Consider the following 7,042-nt stretch of genomic DNA (forward strand, 5'->3'; position numbering starts at 1 on the left):
AACACAATAATAACGACCACAAGATAAATGTGACTCACACAATCAGTGTGACCATATATTGTGTCCTTGGCTGAACTTGTATAGAACTAAGTTTTATCGATAGTAATAGGCTATATATTACATGCCATTTGTATTCAAGTGTTTGTGTTTGTCGTTTTTATATGGCGATTGAATTTTCTACCTTCGCGTATGTGTAATTGCTTTATATGCATCTTTAGCTTGGTTTTATGCTTACGACTTGAAGCAGGTAGTCATAACACTTAAGCAGGGATTTGTGATTATATATATATATATATATATATACACTAGGTATGTTATGAGGTCCGTACTTAGCACGGCCCATAGAGGTTTATTCAAAAAAAAATCTACAAAGCTTGTAAGAGGGTGTTCATTAATGTTGGGCATTTAAATTGACTAATGCATATAGTTTCAGTACATCTACTCGAATACATAACAAATGTTAACTAAGTAACGTGTCAAGTGATTCCCATAATCAGTCAACATTGCCATCCCATCTTCATTCAACAAAATATTATTTGCTTTTAATTGATTATTAAGAAAAAGTCGCTCCAGTTACAATCCTCAATATATCAGCAAATTTCAGAACATTTTCAACATCATTTCCTGCATAAAACAATAACATTTCATCAACCATCTCAAATTTACAAATTGAGTAAGTGTTAAAAGTTGAAATTGGTCAAAAGCAAACAGGAAAAAAGTACTGACCTGAACACCAGATTCTCTTATCTTTCACAAATGGCGACTTGCCATGAGCCACATGATTAATTGTACCTATGCAACCATGTGGTTAATGTACAAGCTTCTTAACCAGAGAATTTTATTTCGGGATCGTATAAATAACTTTAACATTAATGCCAAGAAGGCATTATCTGACCTAAAAGCATACACGCTTCAACACTATGTTAACAGAACAAGAATACATCCAAAGGGATCTCTCATTGTCTCCAACCAAAAAAGACTTACCCCAAAAAAGGGCAATCCTTAATCTCCAACTTCCTTAAACTTTCACACCTATAAATTTATTATCTTTCATGTTTAAAGAGCAATGTAACTCTGGTGTATCCTGAGTAAGAATCAAGAATAACTCAGCCCTCAGAACTCACTCAGGTAGACCTATCGAAATTCATCCTTACTTGCAAGTTAGTAACACTTCCTTTTGTTCGTTTAGAAGATAATTTAATTTAATTTCTAAATCAATACATTTTTTAAATACTTTTCCTCTATAAATTTCAACACCTTAGAAAATCAAACATAGCAACAACGACTTGAAGAAGGTCACAGATGCACCTTCAATCTATGACTTTAAAGCAAAAAAGTAAAGTATATACCCCTGTTTAGCAAGCTCTTGGACAAGGAGTCAATTGTAAATTAGTAGAAAAGAAGGAACTACCCTAATAAAGCTTACAACTTATTAATCATGTCTTATTTATTCTTTTACAATTGGCAAAGCACAACCGCCTACACAAATGAGAGAACTTCAAATTCTAGGGGGTGTTTGTTTTATCTTATAAAACATCTTTTAGCTTCTAGGAAAAGATAAAAAGCTAAAAGATGTTTGATAAAAGCAACAGATCCTGTAAAAGCTACATCTAGATATAAGAAAAATGAACTTTTTGGAAAAGTCAGGTAAACCTGACTTTTTGCAACATTTCCTAAAAGGACTTTTGCCCTCTCAAAAGCTAAGCCAAACACCCCCCCTATCAAATCTTTCAAGAGAAATAATTGGAGCACACCTGGAGATTACTTCTCATTACATGTTATTGTGACCAAATTGCACTTCTGATGTGTTCCACAAATATGTTCTTGATAAAAAAACCAAGAAGTTGAGGAACCTTTTGTTCTCCATGAAACTCACCTGGAAAAGTAGACACAAAAATGAAAAATGAAAAACTAAAACCAAGAATCCTAATTTGAACAAAGACTATGAAGATGGTCGATGAAGTGATTTATTCGTGTTTGTGATGGATATATGGAACCCGCAATCGGATAACTACCATCAAAAACTCTTTCAATATATTCTCTTTCGCTCCTGTAAGTTTGAAACCTCAAAACTTGAGTCCACTGTGTGAGAGGGGGATGGAGAACATGTCCCAGAGTAAAAAAGTAGTTACAAATAAACATATATCGACAATTTCAATAACCTTATGAAGAAAAATTAAACGGAATGAATCAACTAACATGGAATTTTGAAATCCAGCCTTGTTTGAGGGTCGCACATGTCGCTCATCCTTCTACACATGAACACCCTAAAAGTAGAATCCAATGGCGATTAAATCGATTTTTTAAGGTGTGAGAGTCTTGAGTGACAGAGAAGAAGGTGTAAGGAGAGAGAATTGAGAGGGAAGATGGAAAAAGAAAGGTGATCTAGTCAAATTGAATAGGTGGTGGTCTAGAAAAGGTTAAAAGCCGAAAGCGGTTTGAAAATGTCTTGTGAATACAAAGCTACTTCAAAACTTGTATTGAAATTCGGTGAGCGGGGCGGTGTCGGTGGCTTTCTCCAATCTCGCCATTTGGGATAGGAGGGAGGTGCATTTCTTGTTTTGTTTTCAATCGAACCCATGAAAAACAATTCAGTTATACCGATTAAGGAAAAGGATTTTAGCAATGAATCGATTAGGAGACAGAAATATTTAGGTTTCAGATATGAACCAACAGTTCAAATCGATGGCAAGAGGCTTACCAGAATCAAAAGAAAAAAGGACACGATATGATGCCCCCTAAGCCATATCTTTCAAATGACTGCGATTCAGGTGTAGTATCGCCCACGAAAGAGGAAAAATTTATTGTTGGTATCAAGTGGTTAGAAAGAATTTATGTCAAATTGTGCAAAGAAAAATAAAAAAGCTTCAATCTCGTTTTAGAAGATGGAGGGGAGAGATAAAGAAGAAGAGGAAATGTTGCTGGAAGAAGAAGGATAATGGTGCTTTCTTGAAATCATTGAAGCGTATTGGGAAAGCCACAAGAGTAAGGAGGAGTCACATGTCTGTGCTGTGGAAGGCATGCCTTAATGGAGAAGTTGGAGCAGCAGAAAGAGTACCAGTGTTCTATAGAGCTGGAGTAAATCGATTACGGGATACAAGCGGTGAGAGTGGAGGAACAGTGACGATTAAGATGGTTATGGGGACAACGGTGGATGATCGGTAAAATCTGGAGATGAAGAAGGTGGTTTTAAGGAAATGGTTTTTGAGAGAGAGAGAGAGAGAGAGAGAACAACAATCGAGACATTTGAGAGAGAAGATGGAAAGAGTATAGACATTGTAGTTGGTGGTGGTTTGGGAAATGTAAAACTGTAGGCGGTGTGAAGTTGTCTTGGGAAAACAAAGTTTCTCCCAAACTTGTATTGAAAGTATTTGTGGAGAAATAATAGGGAACAACTTGTGGAGGGAAGGCATAAGACAAAGGCAAACGACATGTAAAATCCCATAAAACTCGTTGAAAAATCCTCATAATTCCAAATAAATTCGATATAATTCCTAAACTTTCCAGCAAACCCACTTACCTCAATTTCTAGAGGCATGGGCTTCTTTATATATATACTAGGTACGTTTAAGGGTCGTGCTAAGCACGCCCCACGAAGGGTAATTTGGTTATACCTTCACCATTGAATGAAGTATATTGTGGTAATAACAAAAATATTGAAAGTAGAATGATATAAATGGACATATTCAATGTAAAATACCTGAACAAAAAAAGAAATACAAGTACATTGCTATCAGACACAAATGAATGAAAGTGGATTGTTATTTCCCACATTTAGCTAAACAAACACTCCTTCCCGAGTGTGAAGGAAAGAAAACCACGAGTACGAAACTTAATGTTGCTTGGTGACTTTTAAGATTGTGAAAAAGGAGACTTACTGAGATTAGAAGGTATCCTCAGGTATTTGGATTAAGTTTTGGATCTCCAACCAGTGGGAAAACTTCATGCTGAAGGCTTAAAGTAATTCTTTGAATCCCTTAAGAACCAGATCCAAATGAAAGCAACATGAGCCATGATTCCGGTCTTTCGATTGATTTGATTTATACTACCGTCCTTTTGGTTCAACCTTTTCAATTGATTCAACCCTTCATTTAGCTCAATTTCTGAGATTTTGGTAAGACTTCTACCTCGATTCTAAGATCTTTTTTGTTGAAATCTGTCATCTATTATCACAAAGGTTAACTACTCGTCTTTTGAGACTTGCAAACCTAAATACCACTTTTTTCTGTTTTCTTAAACCTTCTTGTATGTTTTGTTTTTAATTTTCATGTATCCTGCAATCATCATTCATTCATCAAAAAAGTTTTTTTTTTGTTTTTTTTGTACTCATGATATGAATTCTTAATGTTAGATGGAAATAGTTACTGATTTTTGAGTTTTTTATTTTTTTATTTTTTTTTTGTCTTATTAGGACATTAAACTATGAAAACTACTTAATTAATTGTTCCACAGAAAATTATTTTTTATTACAAAGTATAATGTTGGTAATGGGAAGAGATGAAGGTATGATAGTCGGATTGATCTAAAATATATATGATATAAGACCTATGAGTTTGGTTCAATGTCCTGATGGTGTTTCATCTTCACCAGCATTCTCATATGAAGGTCTACTCGCCTAATCCACTGTAACGTCATGAAAAATGTATAAAAAAGTAAAAGAAGATAAATATTAGGGCAGTATGCACAAATTATAAACACAGTGAAACAGATGTAACATAATTTAAAAGAGAATAAACCTTGAGAGCATTGTACATACATGGAGGTATTGTCAAGGGCATCGCTTGGGTCATCCAGTCATAATTATGCTTATTCACCATACATATAATCTGAAAAAAAGTAACATAGAATAAAGATCAAGAACCATAATGACATGATACTTTCTGTATTTATTAATAATGTAAACATCCTTTTGTATTTAAAAATACATAGGAATTTTAACTTCTCTTCTAGATCATAATCATACAACATATGAATCAAACATGCAATAAAATTCTGCTCTTCCTCAAAACCAGTCTCATTGATTTGCATAAGGCAAAATTATAATTCTTTATAACATCTGATCAGATGCTAATTTATAAAAGTGTGAATATGAAAATAAAAAATAAAAAAAGATTAACAATTATAGAACGTGTCATTGTGATTGTTGTTCATATCTTGAATGAACCCTTTCAATACTTTGAATAAAGCTCCAAAGTCCACCTACAAAAGACCACACTTATTTAAAGAAATGGGAAATTTATTAAAAAAAAAAATATATATATATATATATATATATATATATATATATATATATATATATATATATCTTTATAAATAGCCATTATAGATACCTTTTTATAGTCAAAGCTTGCCGACAGGTTCTTGAATGACATTAGTGGTAATGTAATCTTTAGTATCGGGTCTGTCTAATTTAATTCCAAGTTTGATGAATTAGCTTGTTTATCGTAAGCGTTGCCTTTTAAATTGGACAAATAATACATGGTACAGTTATTTATAGTAATTGGAATCTTTTTTGCTTTATACACACATAAAATGGATTTTTTTTGTTACCCTTAATGCCCTCTTTTTTAACTTGTTAACGAACAAAAAACAACTTTAATATTGCTTTAGAAGTTTCACCTAAAGACACACAGTGCACCTGTAACATTCAAGAAATGAAATCAAATGCAATATAATTAATAAAAATAGAATCTTACATAATATGATTAAAATAAATCATTCTATACTTATACTAACTGTGGAGATGTTGGGATGTTGAAGACGAAAGATCAAAGATAACCTCAGAAGTGATCTGCTTTTCCAAGAGAGAGGGAAAATTGCAATAAACTGAAACAACAAACTACTTCAGATGTGATAAAAAATATATAATTATATAGGACTTGCCACAAAACTACCCTTCAAATTTCCCCTACAACACATTCACTACCACATTGCCTGTCTTTATCTCGTTCAACCATCCAAACCAAATTAAAACCCTAGATTAGAAGTTGAGGAACAAATCTTGGGGCAAGATCAAATAAACCGCCATCGGTTAATCAAATCATGGACGTTTGAGAAAGACTGTACCAGCCTTATCAAAGGAAAAGAAAACAAGAGACCATCATTCCAAACCTAAAATGAGTTCACTGTGGCATTTTATCAAACACCAAATGGGCAAAGAAACTCTCAAAAATACATTTAAATTAATCAGTTATATCCAAGTAAAATGAAATTGATGTATAATGGATGTAAGAACAAAAACATATGAGAGAATACTATGAATGTATATGTACCAGATAGGAGATGACCATGGCTGGCAAGAGCATTTAGAGCTACTCAGCGTCTAAGTTGATGTCAAATTTGAAAGCTAAACTACTGTTCAACTGTTAGCATAAAGAATAGTTGCTTATCAAGGATGACAAATATGCCATAAGATACATCCTTGAAAAATAAGCATGATAATCATTCAGATTATACATTAAACAAATACAAATGTTATATACAAGGTATAGTCGCCAAAACGAGGATAAAGATAAAGGTAATTTCTTTGAGAAGAACAACCGACTTTAAATGGCAGATGATAATATAATACCCTTTAAAGACACGTGCTGAGAAATTGAGCCTTCAAGCTGTGACTCAGCTAGTAATCAAGCAGAAAGTGGCGAGGAGCTTGAGGGGAAGCACCAAGGAGAAAAATCCACCGTCAAGTCTTCAGCTTCGGCATGAGGTAAGGATGACCGGCAGCAGACAAGGAGGTGGTGACCTTAGACGATGTCGTTTTTGGAAGACTACTACAGGGAAGCATGAGATAAGGATAGGTGGGCAAGCTGTTGACAACGGAGTGATGGAAGGGGGATGGTGGTGCAACCATCCGATCTCCAAACTGGTATCTTGTCGGTTCCTTCCTAAGCCTGAGCTAAGGATGACGGTCATCCACTGGAATTGAACTTGAATCAGAAGTTTATGAAGACGACTGTAATTGTAGTGAAAAAAGATTGAAGTTAAACCAGGAAGGATTAATAAACGAGAGAATGACAAATCGTATTCAACAATCTAACTTCTA

General features: G+C 34.0%; 1 long non-coding RNA gene across 11 annotated transcripts; it reads right to left on the reverse strand.

Moving 5' to 3' along the window:
- Positions 1–301: 301 nt before the first annotated feature.
- LOC145114988 (uncharacterized) lies at positions 302–7,042 on the reverse strand. Of its 11 annotated transcripts, none has more exons than XR_013711372.1 (6): positions 6,273–7,042; positions 5,331–5,826; positions 4,757–5,199; positions 3,879–4,623; positions 727–1,876; positions 302–624 (listed from the first exon to the last, which is right to left on the reverse strand). It is a non-coding gene; the product is annotated as an uncharacterized LOC145114988 (long non-coding RNA). The 11 variants fall into 11 exon arrangements; XR_013711377.1 differs by having other exon boundaries at positions 4,757–4,826; positions 5,620–5,638; positions 5,737–7,042; XR_013711370.1 differs by having other exon boundaries at positions 5,331–5,638; positions 5,737–7,042.

The sequence above is a fragment of the Lactuca virosa genome, chromosome 5, assembly GCF_052849685.1.
Source record: "Lactuca virosa cultivar CGN04683 chromosome 5, Lactuca_virosa_CGN04683_v6, whole genome shotgun sequence".
In the NCBI taxonomy this organism is placed as follows: Eukaryota; Viridiplantae; Streptophyta; class Magnoliopsida; order Asterales; family Asteraceae; genus Lactuca; species Lactuca virosa.